The sequence below is a fragment of the Amblyraja radiata genome, chromosome 7, assembly GCF_010909765.2.
Source record: "Amblyraja radiata isolate CabotCenter1 chromosome 7, sAmbRad1.1.pri, whole genome shotgun sequence".
Taxonomy (NCBI): domain Eukaryota; kingdom Metazoa; phylum Chordata; class Chondrichthyes; order Rajiformes; family Rajidae; genus Amblyraja; species Amblyraja radiata.
This window is the reverse complement of record NC_045962.1, coordinates 75092509-75107693: the sequence shown is the minus strand read 5'-3', so window position 1 is coordinate 75107693 and position 15185 is coordinate 75092509. Positions and strand designations below refer to the sequence as shown.

The window sequence follows — 15185 nt, the reverse complement described above, 5'->3', positions numbered from 1 at the left end:
AATGTCAAAAAAAACATTTGTTTTCAAAAGGAGGCCTTGTGTAAATTGTAAATTGTGGCACTCTCCCTGGAATTGTACATCAGACAATTAACCCTCTCTATAGAGAAAAAACTGTCAGAAGATTGTGAAGATCACTCTCTGTCATTGACATCACAAACACTGAAAAATAATCCAAAAAGTGTTAGAAAATAACCATACTGTTGAAAATTCACACCTCCAGATTCAGGGATAGTTCCTTCCCAGCTGTTATCAGGCAACTGAATCATCCTACCACAACCAGAGAGCGGTCCTGAACTACTATCTATCTCGTTGGTGACCCTTGGATTATTCTTGTTCAGACTTTGCTGGCTTTGCCTTGCACTAAACCGTCATGTATCATGTATCTATGCACTGTAAATGGCTTGATTGTAATCATGTATTGTCATTCCGCTGACTGGATATTACGCAACAAAAGTTTTTCACTGCACCTCGGTGCTTGTGACAATAAACTAAACGGAACTGAAATAATTAAAGATTGAAAAACGGATGATTTGAAATCAAATTTACAATTAAAAGACTTAAAACTCTAATAACATGTAAAAACATGGAATACATTTAAGTTATTGATTAAATGCATTTTAAATTATCTCAATTAATTAGAAAAGTTGTAAATTAGTGTGACTTTCATCCTTGGAGCAATTCCTCTCGATAGAAATGAATGGGGTGCCTGTATCTGTGCCAATTCTAATAAGACCTTGACACAGTGCCCAGATTTCCCAGTATTATTGCTGGGAAATTGCAAACAGTTGTTGCTCTGCCAATGACTGCAGGAGAACTACCGGAATGACAGAAGCAAGGACCTTTCAGGGATGTTGGATCTTTCCACCTTTGTGTCAGTCACCGTTGGAAAGTGTTCAGATTGTCAGTCTGGCCGTTCCGCACAAGAACTTTGTGCTGCACTAGTTTAGAGGGATGTTATTATAAAGCTGGGTGACGGCAGTAATCTTATCCCTCCAGATTGAATTGGTTAATGGCCGATAATGATTGTATGGAAATAAAGATGGCATAACTGATGAACCTCTTCCACTTCCTCTTCTAAAACAACGAGAATAACGATGCAGGTTTGCTGCCTAGGTCTTTGAACGAAACATTTTATTCCACTCCCAGCCAATATCTTTGAAGTCGCTGCTGAAACAGTGATTAAGCCTATTAATTTTTCAATGCTTGAAGCATGGCAATATTCTGGTGAAATTATTGACTAAGTAATCAGAGGCCTGGTTACTTGATCCAGAGACACATGATATCAAATTCCATGGCATCAGGGTTGGCACAGTGGCCTAGCGGTAGAGTTGCTGCCTAAAGGGCCGGTACCATGAGCATGCGACTGCATGCGGCAGGCGCGACCTAACGTGGTCGCTTGAGCCATACGGCCTCGCCCTGCCGGTCCCACTTCGATCGCCGGAGCCGTATGGAGTTGTGCGGAGCTGGTCCCGACATCGCGCGGGGCTCCGAAAAACTGACACTGTTCCAAAATTCTGCGCGGCAACGGCCTGCCGGCCCGCAGCCACATTGAGGCCGTACGCAGTGTCTTGACGGCGTTCGCCTAACGCGGACTTCGCTCGAACTTCACGTCAACTCGTACGGGATCACTCAACCTCCGTGCAGCCCCCACTTCCGGTTTGGTCGCGCTCGCCGCATGCAGTCGCATGCTGGTGGGACAGGCCCTGTACGGGGATCACTCAACCTCCGTGCGGCCCCCACTTCCGGTTTGGTCGCGCTCGCCGCATGCAGTCGCATGCTGGTGGGACCGGCCCTGTACGGGGATCACTCAACCTCCGCGCGGCCCCCGCTTCCGGTTTGGTCGAGCTTGCCGCATGCAGTCGCATGCTCGTGGGACAGGCCCTTTACAATGCCACAGACCCGGGTGAGATCCCGACCAAGGGTGCTGTCAGTACGGAGTTTGTATGTTCTCCCTGTGACTGCGTGGGTTTTTACCCGGGTGTTCCGTTTTCCTCCCACGCACCAAAGACGTATAGATTTGTAGGTTAATTGGCTTCGGTAAAATTATTAATTGTCCCTCGTGTGTAGGATAGTGCTAGCGACCACGGATCGCTGATCGGTGCGGACTCAGTCAGCCACAAGGCCTTTATTCTCGGCGTATCTCTAACGTCTAAGGCAGGGGTTCCCAACCTTTTTCATCCCGTTGACCCCTTGCAACTTTAATAGCACATAACAATGTTACTTCACTTCTTTATGAACAACTAATGATGAACAGATACTGCTATACCAGAACCAGGCATGTGTCGTCAGGGAAGGCAAGGTAGGCAGTGCCTACCCTGACTAAAATTATAAAATGATCATTATTTTATATATATAGAATATATATTAAAAATATATAAAATATATATAAAACATATATAAAATGGTCATAAATAGTAAAGGCACGGGTGAATTATGCTTCCCTAAGAGATCGATCTCTTAGTGAGGCATAATTCCCCCGTGCCTTTCATCCGCAGTACATTTAAAATGCGGAAGTATGTGCTACTCACGTGCAGTCGACGATGCTTCAAGCCATCAGTGGCAACGGTCCATAAAGGCGGCTGAAATTCTGCCTGTACACCGTGGATTGCGTGCATGCGCTGCGCGTGCGCACCAGCTTACAGCGCAAGTTTCTTGGCGGGTTTTTCAAAGATGGATAGTGATTACCTAAAGACTTTCTGGAAGCAAACGTACGAGGAAAAGACCAAAATAATTTAAAATGGCAGACCGACGCCGGAACTTAAAGAATTTCAACAGCGCAAAGGAACAAAAACAATTAGAACATTTAAAACAGCTTGGTACAACAGGAAACAAAGAGAGAAGAATGGGTTTGGTGTACAAATAATATGGTAAGTAAATTTCTTTGAGCTATATGTTTTTAAATACTTTATTAAGAGGTAGGACCTAGTGAAGACAAATTACTTGATTAAAGTCGAGAGAACAATCTGCGCCTGCGCAGTTTCCACGATTCTTTTAAAAAAGCCGACTGACAGCTCACCGGGGAGAGAATAATCTGCGCATGCGCTGTTTTCAAGATTTTTAAAAGCCACTGCCTACCCTGACTAATTATTCACAGCACGTGCCTGACCAGAACCAGTCAGTCAATGAGAAAAAATATTGTCAAATCCAGAATCAACAAATTTACCCCCTGGGTAGGTGAAATTTACCCCCCGGGGGGAAATTTACCCCAGGTTGGGAAACCTTGGTCTAAAGTATCATCAAATTATACAATTTGAAAGATTAACACTCGGTGGGCTGAAGGGCCTGTTTCCACGCTGTATCTCTAAACTAAACTAAACTAAAAATATGCAAGGGCAGTTTGAGATCATGGAGGTGCTACTGCATCTCCAGAAAGGCATGGCCTAATGGCATTTATCCCAGGTTACTGAAGCGACACAAAGGAGGAAATTGCAGGAAGCTTGACAAATATCTATGAAGCTTCGCTGGCCGCTCGTGGTCCCGGAATACTGGAGAGTAAGTTGTTCCTTAGTTTAGCATTTATTTCAACAGGGCCAGAATACAAAAACAGGGATGTAATACTGAGCCGCATTTGGAGTATTGTGTGCAATTCTGGGCACTATGTCTGAGGAAGGATGTGCTGGCCTTGGAGAGGTGTGAAGTTGCTTGTATGACCTGAGAGTAAAGAACCAGATGCAAAACACATCCTGACCTTCAGCTACATGCAGTCTACAAACACCAGCGGAACCGATGGTGACTGAGTGCTAACACAGACCTCCAGCGCATTTCAAACTTTCATATTGCAGTGCACAGATGTTGAACTGCTGCCCCCATTTGGAGCTCGACCCATTAAAGTGTGTGTGTGTTGCATGCACTGAATGCGTTTTATCCGCTTGGGTTTTCAGTCTCATTCCCTCTTCTCCTGCTATCTCCTTCACTCCCCCACATGTCAAACTGTTAAAGTTCCTGCTTTTCCAAAGGCTGCGCGAGGGGAAATTTTCTATGTATCCAAATTTGCTCCTTGGATGTTCCACAAGCATTAAAATTATTCCGAGGAGATTTCAAAACAGCGCTCATCTCTTTAAAACAATATGTGCTCTTTGCTCCTCTTGTGTTTGACGCATCTGGCTTACATCAGTCTTTAGTGAGTTGTTTCTTCCAGGCATTTGTCCAGTCAGAACTAACTTCATCACTGCTTGTTGAATTATCAGCTTCTTCCTTTTGGTTCTGTCAGTGCACATTGAAACAAAACAAGTGGGTGCTGAGTATTATTTTTTATCAGGTCATGCAGCTGCTCCAGATTTGTTGCTTTTTTTTGGGTGGGGGGGCGGTTTCAGTTTTTTCAGAGCTGACAGGAGAAATCAATTGTGGGTCTGTGTGCTTGGGACCTGCAGCCCCAGTGGACCTCTTGCATGCCGTGCTGTGGAACGCACAAAATAATAAGTTCCTTGCCCCAGCCCTGCGTTGCAGTGAAAGGTGCAAATTAAGCTGGAGCACGCAAATCTTGAGTAATTAATTGTAGGCCGGCCCTGGGAGAAGGCTGAGCAGCGTAACGACATCCATTCTGACGGCCTGGAACAGTGCGTAACACAGGGCAAAGGCAACACCAAGTAACGTAAAGGGCCTGTCCCACTTACGCGACCTTTACAGGCGACTGCCGGCACACGTCACAGGCCGGCAACATTTTCAACATGTTGAAAATTCAGCGGCGACCAGAAAGACGCGAGGACTCTTTGGAGACCTCTCACGACCATAGGCTGTATGGTCGTGAGAGGTCTCCTATGGTTGTGAGAGGTCACCGGCAACATGTCGCCAGGGGTCGCCTGTATGGTCGTGAGAGATCTCCAAAGAGTCGTAGCGTCTTTCTGGTCGCCGCTGAATTTTCAACGTTGAAAATTTCGGCGACCTATGACGGGTGCCGGCAGTCGCCTGTAAAGGTTGCGTAAGTGGGACAGGCCCTTTACAGTTCACAAACAGTATAGTGAGCTTTTAAAGTGAACGTACCAGGATCCTAAACGCACTAAGGCAATATTGTAAATGAGTCCATGCCTTTGGTTTGTTTGAAAAAAAACAGCAATCCTAGTCACAACACTGCTCCTGTTGTCAGCCACTTGGCCCTTTAACAACTTAATAGAGTTTCAGCAAATACTTGTCCAATCTTATTGATTCTCTCCTTGAACTCTTGTCACCTTTTGTCCATAAACAGATTTTTGCAAAAACAAACCTTTTTTTATTTGCACTAGATTTAATAACCATACTTTAGTTAAAAATAGAAACATAGAAAATAGGTGCAGGAGTAGGCCATTCGGCCCTTCGAGCCTGCACCGCCATTCAATATGATCATGGCTGATCATCCAACTCAGTATCCTGTACCTGCCTTCTCTCCATACCCCCTGATCCCTTTAGCCACAAGGGCCACATCTAACTCCCTCTTAAATATAGCCAATGAACTGGCCTCAACTTCCTTCTGTGGCAGAGAATTCCAGAGATTCACCACAAAATGTGGCATACCTGGGTCTGAGGGTGTCCACAGTATTACCTGGGAACAGAAATAGCTTAATTTAACAACACAGATCTCTCACCAAACAAAATCACTTTGAGGCCTTTCTCATTTTTTTTAGTTTGTCTGTTTTGTATCTAAGTTGTGTTCATCAAATCTGATGAAAGTGCTTGATGAAATGAATTTAAAAAATGAACTTGTGTCTGAAGAAGGGTCTCAACCCGAAACGTCACCCAATCCTTCTCTCCAGAGATGCTGCCTTTCCCGCTGAGCATTTTGTGTCTATCTTTGGTGAAAACAAAGTTGCTTGTAGTGTAAAATATAGCATTCCCGTTAAGATCAAAAAGGAGGAGAGATAACTTTATATATGGAAAAGGCACTTCATTAGAACGTACACAATATACAAGCCCATCCTACATAGCTTATTATTGTAACAGGTACCGAGGTACAGTGAAAAGCTTTTCATTGCGTGCTATCCAGTCAAAGAAAAGACTGTACATGATTACAATCAAGCCAACCAGAGTGTACAGATCAAGGATAAAGGGAGCAACATTTGGAGCAAGATAAAGTCCCATTAAAGATAGTACGAAGATCTCCAATACTGAGAAATCTTGTGTGTGTTTAAACATATTGATTTTTGGCTTTTCATTGTTTACTGTTTTCATGATTATCAATTCCTTTCCCAATTCATGGTTTTCTTTCAATAAATGGTCAGGAAACGAGCACAAAGTTTACTGCTTGGACTGTTCGGTGAACTTTTGTCGCCAGAAACGTGGCGACTGTTGTGTACTGCCTAGGTGAGGCCTGCTGTATGATTTTACCGGGTTGTATGCAAAATCAAAATATTTAAATGCACAGAAGATTTTTGTATTGTGCAGCATTGTACTGTGCAATACTCCAAATGTGGTCTGACCAGTGTCTTATACAGCCTCAGTGTTACTCCGCATGTGGAGTATTGTGAGCAGTTTTGGGCCTCATATCGACTTTGACACCTCATTCCCTAATCATACATTGTGAGATTCATGGCACATTGGCAGCAGGGTAAAATCATACGCACAAGTGCAGGGTGGCACGGTGGCGCAGCAGTAGAGTTGCTGACTTACAGCGCTTGCAGCGCAGGAGACCCGGGTTCGATCTCGACCACGGGTGCTGTCTGTACGGAGTTTGTACCTTCTCCCCATGATCGTGTGGGTTTTCTTTGAGATCTTCGATTTCCTCCCACACCCCAAAGACGTACAGGTTTGATTGGTTTGGGTGTGTATACTTGGTGTAAGTGTAAATTGTCCCTTGTGTGTGTAGGCTTGTGTTACTGTGTGGGGATCGCTGGTTGGTGTGGACCCGCTGAGCGGAAGAGCCCGTTTCCGCGCTGTATCGCAAAACTTAACTAGCTTTTAGCTGATAATAAAAATAATCAAGGCAGAACCCTACTTCCTATATTTCATTTTATTGTCAATAACGTGCAGGCGAAAGTCAATGATTTAGGTAAACAAGTGCCTTGACTTTTCAGTTTACCGTGGCATTTTCACCTCTGTGTGTTTTGGCTTCTGACTACATTCTGATTGCTTTTTGACAGCCTCCCAAAGCGACTCTATCAACACAAGCAGGCAGACTCTTTTCCTAGTTGCAGTCCAACTTGTCTGAGGCCAATCTGCTCGAAATACCTTCAGTACCCAGACTGTGCGGGTCAAAGCAGAAATTCCCCGAAGATAAATCACAGTCAGGATGACAAGAAAAGGAAAGAGCCACCTCCTCGTCCTATTTTTCTCCCTCTCCTCCTCACCCCCCTCATCCCTTCCCCCTGGAATTGAACAAAGGCCGAGGAAAGTCAGGGGAGATGCAGTCGAATTCATGCATGGACAGAGGACGTGTGCAGTGGAATATAACCAGCCAACAGTTTATTTAAGAAAAGTAATATGGTTTAGATAGATGGCTCATGGGAACGCAAAACTTGCTGTGACTAATCTGAATATAGCGGGCTTAATAAAGTTTGAGATGTTAACACTTGGCAGAATTGGCTCATCAAACTGAGTGTTGCAGGGTGAAATTCTAATGCCAAATTAGAATTGGATTTGATCTTCATCAGATGAGGAGTGGAATGACTGTTCAAATGGAAATACTACGTCCCATTATAGGGCATTCACCAACCAGGAGGTTGTCCTATCACGAGAACCTGGACAGTTTTGGTTGGTTTTGCTTGGAGTTGAGAAGAATGAGAGGGTCACCTCGTTCAAACAGATCCTAATGGAGCTCGACGAGGTTGATGTTGAGATGTCACCAGTAATGGGAGAGTCCCGAGCAAAGGGACATGGATACAAAGAAAGGGTGGGTGTGGGGGTCATTTAAAAGGGAACTGCAGAGAAATGTCTTCTTTCAGCGGGTAGTGAATCTCTGGAATTCTCTTCCCCCAAGGGTGGTGGAGGACAGATCATTAGATGCATTTAATGGTTGGACAGATAATTATTTGAAAAATCGAGGAATTGAGGGTTATGGGGAACTGGTACAAAAATGAATTGAAGTCAGTATAGGTCAGCCATGGTCATATCGAATGGGAGGGCAGGCTTGAGAGGCCAACTAGCATATGTCTCCTTTCCTGCATTCAAGCTGTTAGTCATTTGCAGATGACCATTAGCAGTACAAGAGTAGGCTCTAGCTGTGCTTTGTTTGTTGTGGTGGTAGTATTGACTGGTCTGTCCTACAGAGCAAATGATGCTTTGGTCCAGTTAAGACCAAGGCACAGACCCATGAGATTTTGGCTATTTACTGAATTGTGGATCATTTTGTGCAATTGTTCCTCTCCGATTAGACCACTAATCTGTGTGGGTATCTACCACACTAGAGATGAGGCCTGAGCTAGATTAGCCATGATAATAGTGAATGGCAGACCAGGCTTGAGGGTCTGAGTGGCCCCTTTGGGATTAGATTAGTTTAATTTTGTTTTGTTTATTACTGCCACGTGTAAGGAGGTACAGGGGAAAGCTTTAAGCTGCGCTATCCAGTCAGTGAAAAGACTATACATGATGGGCAGCATGGTGGTGCAGTGGTAGAGTTACTGCCTTCCACTGCCAGAGATCCTGGCTACGGGTGCTGTCTGTACGGAGTTCGTACATTCTCCCTGTGACCTGCGTGGGTTTTCTCCGGGAGCTCCGGTTTCCCCCCCCACACTCCAAAGTAGTACAGATCTGTAGGCTAATTGGCTGAGTAAAATTGTGAATTGTCCCTAGTGTGTGTTGGATAGTGGTAGTGTGTGGGGAGTGTGGGGACCGCTGGTCGGCACGGACTCGGTGGGCCGAAGGACATGTTTCCGCGCTGTATCTGTAGACTAAACTAAACTAAGATTACAATCAAGCCGTCCACAGTATACAGATGCAGGATGGCAGGCAGTGACTAGTGGGGTACCGCAAGACTCGGTGCTGGGACCGCAGCGATTTACAATATACATCAATGATTTGGATAAAGGGATTCAAAGTAACATTAGCAGATTTGCTGATGACACAAAGCTGGGTGGCAGTGTGAACTGTGAGGAAGATGCTATGAGAATGCAGGGTGACTTGGACAGGTTGGGGGAGTAGGCAGATGCATGGCAGATGAAGTTTAATGCGGATAAATGTGAGGTTCTCCACTTTGGTAGCAAAAGCAGGAAGGCAGATTACTATCTAAATGGCGTCAAGTTGGGAAAAGGGGAAGTACAACGGGATCTGGGGGTCCTTGTACATCAGTCTATGAAAGTAAGCAAGCAGGGTACAGCAGGCAGTGAAGAAAGCGAATGGCATGTTGGCCTTTATAACAAGAGGAGTCGAATATAGGAGCAAAGAGGTCCTTCTGCAGTTGTACAGATCCCTAGTGAGACCGCACCTGGAGTATTGTGTGCAGTTTTGATCCCCTAATTTGAGGAAGGTAATTCTTGCTATTGAGGGAGTGCAGCGTAGGTTTACAAGGTTAAAGAATGGAGCAGCTGGGCTTGTACACTTTGGAGTTTAGAAGGATGAGAGGGTATCTCATTGAAACATATAAGATTGTTAAGGGTTTGGACACGCTAGAGGCAGGAAACATGTTCCCGATGTTGGGGGAGTCTAGAACCAGGGGCCACAGTTTAAGAATAAGGAGTAAGCCATTTAGAATGGAGACGAGGAACAGAGTGGTGAGTCTGCGGAATTCTCTGCCTCAGAGGGCGGTAGAGGCAGGTTCTCTGGATGCTTTCAAGAGAGAGCTAGATAGGGCTCTTAAAAATAGCGGAGTGAGGGGATATGGGGAGAAGGCAGGAACGGGGTACTGATTGGGAATGATCAGCCATGATCACATTGAATGGCGGTGCTGGCTCGATGGGCCTACTCCTGCACCTATTGTCTAGTGTCTATTGATAAAGGGAATAATGTTTAGTATGAAGTAAGGCATCTAGATGTTTATAGACCCATACACCGTGGAAAAAGGCCCTTCAGCCCAACCTTCCCAGACCAACCAGCATATCCCATCGACACTGGTCCCACCTGCCTGCAGTTGGCCCATATCCCTGTAATCCTGTCCTATGCATGTACCTGTCTAAATGTTTCTTAAATGTGATTATGTTTGTAACAAATAGAATTCAGTGCTGTCAACATGGGCATCCAAAGTTAACACTCAGGATGTCAACCTGAAGAAGGATTTAGACCCGAAACGTTGCCTATTTCCTTCGCTCCATAGACGACTGCACTGGTGCCACCTCCTGCACCCATGCAGAACTAAAAAAAAATGTTTTAAATGTAATTGTTTATCTCCATACATGCTGCATCGCCCGCTGAGTTTCTCCAGCATTTTGTGTCTACCTTCGATTTTACCAGCATCTGCAGTTCTTTCTTAAACACAGGGGACAGGCTAGGATGGGCAGGTCAAGCCTTTCACAGCATCTCAGTACACGTGACAATAATATTTCAATATCAAAACCAATACCAACCAAAACCAATATCAAGCAGGAAAAAGACTATTGTGAACAGAGGTAGACAAAAATGCAGGAGAAACGCAGCGGGTGAGGCAGCATCTATGGAGCGAAGAAAATGGGCAACGTTTCGGGTCGAGACCATTCTTCAGACCCGAAATGTTGCCCATTTCTTTCGCTCCATAGATGCTGCCTCACCCGCTGAGTTTCTCCAGCATTTTTGTCTACCTTCGATTTTCCAGCATCTGCAGTTCCTTCTTAGATAGATAGATAGATATAATTTATTGCCACACAACCAGGGTCGGTGGAAATTTGGGTTGTTAAACATGTTAACCCAGCTTCCTCCTTGATTGATCCCCTGCGAATTTCCTGGGGCTCCTGCAGCAGTTTCAGTGTTCCAGCTTTTAGCTGTTTTCCTTTTCTATCTCCGGTAAGCCGCAGCTCCTCTCCGAACGCTCGCCGTGTCTGCCCTCCCTGGTACAATGGCACGAGAACCGTCAAAGGTTCCTGAAGGCTCCCAAATTAGAAGAGGCGCAAATCAAACGCCAGTTACTGGTTATGTGGTGGAAAGGTCCCAGACTGGCCCACTAAAGCTGACACTCGCCATCAGAGCTTTACAGATTAGGTTTACATTTGCTCAGTCGACCACTAGACACACCAATGAGCTCGAGCTGGTGGAGGGCGTCACGGCGTTGCTTGCAAATTAATGGGGGCCAATGTCTGAGCAGTCATCATGGACATAAATCACAGGAAATGGGGGGAGAAATGAGTACAAGGCTTTTCTTTCTATTTAGTAATTTATCATGGGAAGTGGCACATTAATAAACACAGCTCCCCCGAGGAGAGGGGTAACAGAGATAAATATGACTGCCAAATCCAACTTGCGTCTCTAAGGCTGTAGAAAGCAGAGGACTGTGGGAATGCAAATTTAGAAAATATATGTCTTGTGGGGTTTTTTTTTTTTAACAGATTTTCTTTTTTTTTTAAACTTGCAAACAGTGTTCATTCAGTCATCCTGCAGTCACTGCTACTTCAGCACGCTGTTCTTTCACAGCCTAGACTGCATGTACGCTTAAAGTATAAATACCTATCGATCGCTGAAAGAAGCAGGAGGGAAGTGAATTTATATATTTAATGCAACGAGTTGTTGTAATCTGCAAGGCGCTGCTGGGTGAGGTGGCAGAGCGGATTTGAGAGGAACGTTTTCAAAGGGATTTGGATATGGGGAAGAAAGCATTGCAGGGCCTGTGGGAAGGAGCAGGGGAGGGGATTCATAGGGTATGCCCTGCCCTTTGCCGCTAAATAAATAACACTGGAATCTGTCTCCAAATTTATTTTGTTGATTTCAGTGGTGAATTTCTGAGGTTGTGTACAAAGCATAGAGATTAGTTTAGTTTAGATTATTATTGTCACGTGTACCGAGGTACAGCGAAAAGCTTTTTGTCGTGTGCTATACAGTCAGCAAAAAAATCTATACATGATTACAATCAACCTGTTCACAGTGTACAGATAAAGGATAAAAGGCACCACGTTTACTGCAGGAAATGTTTCCAATACTGCAAAATCTTCTGTGTGCGTTTAAGTATTTTGATTTCGGCTTTTCATTGTTTACCGTTTTCAGACATAGTATAAAAGGTAAAACGTTTAGTACAAGGTAAAATCCAATCGAAGTACCACTGAACAAGAATAGTTTTCTAGACCATAGTTCTTTCACTAGTTCTTTTGGTTTGATTAGGTGAACAGAGTCCCTTAATCCTGTATGATTCTATGACATGGCAGTTTGTAGCTGAAGTTGTTGAAGCAATCTTTACTTTGGACTGTTTATAAGTGCAGACTGTCTTTGTTGAAGAGGCTTCAAAATGCACCATTCTGTCACTTGTGCATGAATCTGTACATCTTTTCACCTACAAAGTAAACATAGAAAATATGTGCAGGAATTGGCCATTCGGCCCTTCGAGCCAGCGCCAGCATTCAATGTGATCATGGCCGGTTATCCAAAATCAGTACCCCATTCCTGCTTTCTCCCTGCTATATCCCTTGATTCTGTTAGCCCTAAGAGTATTCCTTGAACTGTTACGGAGGCAATAACAACGTAGGATCAGAGTTGCCATTGGATTGTGATTGAGTTGAAGCACTGATTGTCAACCGGGTGTGTCCTGTGAGGTATGTTATTTGTAAATGGAGAAAGCTGTGAATTTTGTTTTACAAATGGAGGCTTCTGCTCCAGATGCTACGGATTGCCTGCATGTCACGATTTGATAACAGCAGCCCCATAACTGAAAAATGTCCAAAAAGGGGTTCAAACAGAAACAGCATCTAGATGAGTTAATGCAAAGTTTGAAATGTATGTTTGCAGCTCTTTGCCTAACAAAGAATTACTGTTGTACTTATTTAAGCATTCACCTTATTACCTAATACACCAGTAAGTCAGCATGCTTTGAGTCATGGAGAAATTGCTGCCAGTCCTGTAGTATTGATCAGGATTTCCACTCATATCCTCACTTTAACATTGGAGAATAGAATTATTTTGCTTCACTGGTTCCATTGCTAATTTCATTGACTAGCGAGAGCTATTATCATTGATCCAGAGACATGAGCTTAAATTCTGCCATGGCAACCGGAGAAATTAAATCTCACGAAATTAAATATGTTGGAATTTATTTCAAAAAATGATCACTTCTGACAACTCTGAAAGAGTGCGGCACAGCCACAGCGGTAGAGTTGCTGCCTTACAGCGCCGGAGACCCGGGCTTGATTCTGACTATGTCTGTACGGAGTTTATACATTCTCCCTGTCACCGCGTGGGTTTTTTCCGGGTGCTCCGGTTTCCTCCCACATTCCAAAGATGTGTGGCTTTGTAGGTTAATTGGCTTCTGTAAATTGGCCCGACTGTGCAGGATAGAACTAGTGTACTGGGTGATGGTTGGTCAGCACAGACTCGGTGGAGTTTGCATATTCACCCCGTGACTGTGGGTTTTCTCCGGGTGCTCAGGTTTCCTCCCACATTCTAAAGGCATGTAGGTTTGTAGGTTAATCGGATTTTGTAAATTGTGCCTGGAGTGCAGGACAGAACTGGTGTACCGGGTAATTGTTGGCCAGCGTGGACTCGATGGGCCGAATGGCCTGTGTCCACGCTGTTTCTCTAAACTAAACTAAACTGAACTTAATTGTTGTAAAAGGACATCTGATGCACTAATGTTTTTTCAGGGAAGGGAATATTCCATCTCCTTCTGGCCCGTTCAATATGTTACTCTGGATTCAACGACATGGTTGATTCTTAAATCATGAGATTAGAGAGAGTAACTCTCCATGGAGAGGGGCCAAATGATCAGCATTGACATAGTGGGTTGAAGAGCCATAATCTGTGCTGTATGACTCTATGATACCATTGACAACATTTACTGATAACCTTATTCAGTTTGTATACAAAAAAGCTGGAGAAACTCAGCGGGTGCAGCAGCATCTATGGAGCGAAGGAAATAGGCAACGTTTCGGGCCGAAACCCTTCTTCAGACTGAAGAAAGGTTTCGGCCCGAAACGTTGCCTATTTCCTTCGCTCCATAGATGCTGCTTGCACCCGCTGAGTATCTCCAGCTTTTTTGTATACCTTCGATTTTCCAGCATCTGCAGTTCCTTCTTAAACACCTTATTCAGTTTGTTGTTTAAAAGTGCTTTATTTGATTGCAAGCTGTAAGTTCTATGCTGGCTATATAATATTCTGGGGAGCCCAATATGGGCAATATGTCAACCAGAGCTGGGAACAGTCAGATCTGTCAGTAGATGCAACAGCAAATATCATTCCTGTGCTGAGAACCCAGGTGCTCAAGAAGTGCTGGCAGCTCTCTTTTAGTTTAGTTTAGTTTAGAGATACCCTACGGAAACAGGCCCTTTGCCCCACCGAGTCCGCACCGACCAGCAATACCCGCACACGTACACTATCTTACACACACCAGGGACAATTTTACATTTGTACCGAGCAAATTAACCTACAAACCTGCACATCTTTGGAGCGTGGGAGCAGGGCTGTGGAGTCGATAAACAAAATACCCGACTCCAACTCCCGACTACTTGATTTCTTGTGTATCCGACTCCGACTCTGATTCCGCCCCCTAGGTGTAATAATTCTAAATCTGCTATGATGACATTACACAAAATGGCATTTCATAAGAACTACATGAGTCATCAGGCTTCCTTTTAAACCCATGTCCTTAGTTTTGAGTCTAATGGTTGTAGCTATGCTATTGTGGCCTTTTTATTGTTTAATCTTGAATAGAAAAACATAATTCAATATGCGAAAGGAAAAAAAAAAATTACATATAGGACTATGACAGAATTCAAATTCCATTGAATTAAATAAAAATTATAAAAGCATTACTCCAAAATGTATTAAACTAAGGCCACAGGTATGAGCTAAATGGCTAAATTATGACAAAAAAAGAAAGGAAATAAAGTATGCGGTATGTTTAACAAGCAGGATTTTTTCCGATTTGCGTAGTCTCTGAAGTTTATGTTGTCAGAGTAGGAGTCAGGACATTTTTACTGACTCCGACTCCAGCAACACCAAACTTGCTCCGATTTGACGACTCCGACTCCGACTCGGACTCCGACTCCACAGTCCTGCGTGGGAGGAAACCGAAGTTCTCGCGAGAAAACCCACGCAGGACATGGGGAGAACATACAAACTCCGTAGAGACATCACCCATAGTCATGATCGAACCCGGGTCTCTGGCGCTGTAAGGCAGTAGCTCTATCAAGCATAAAATGCACTAAATATAAAAGTTAACAGATCATGAGGGAACG

General features: G+C 44.2%; 1 protein-coding gene across 6 annotated transcripts in view; it reads left to right on the top strand.

Annotated features, from left to right (window-relative positions):
* Positions 1-15185, top strand: part of gli2 (GLI family zinc finger 2) — a 447759-nt gene that overhangs the window by 358320 nt on the left and 74254 nt on the right. The window lies entirely within an intron of this gene.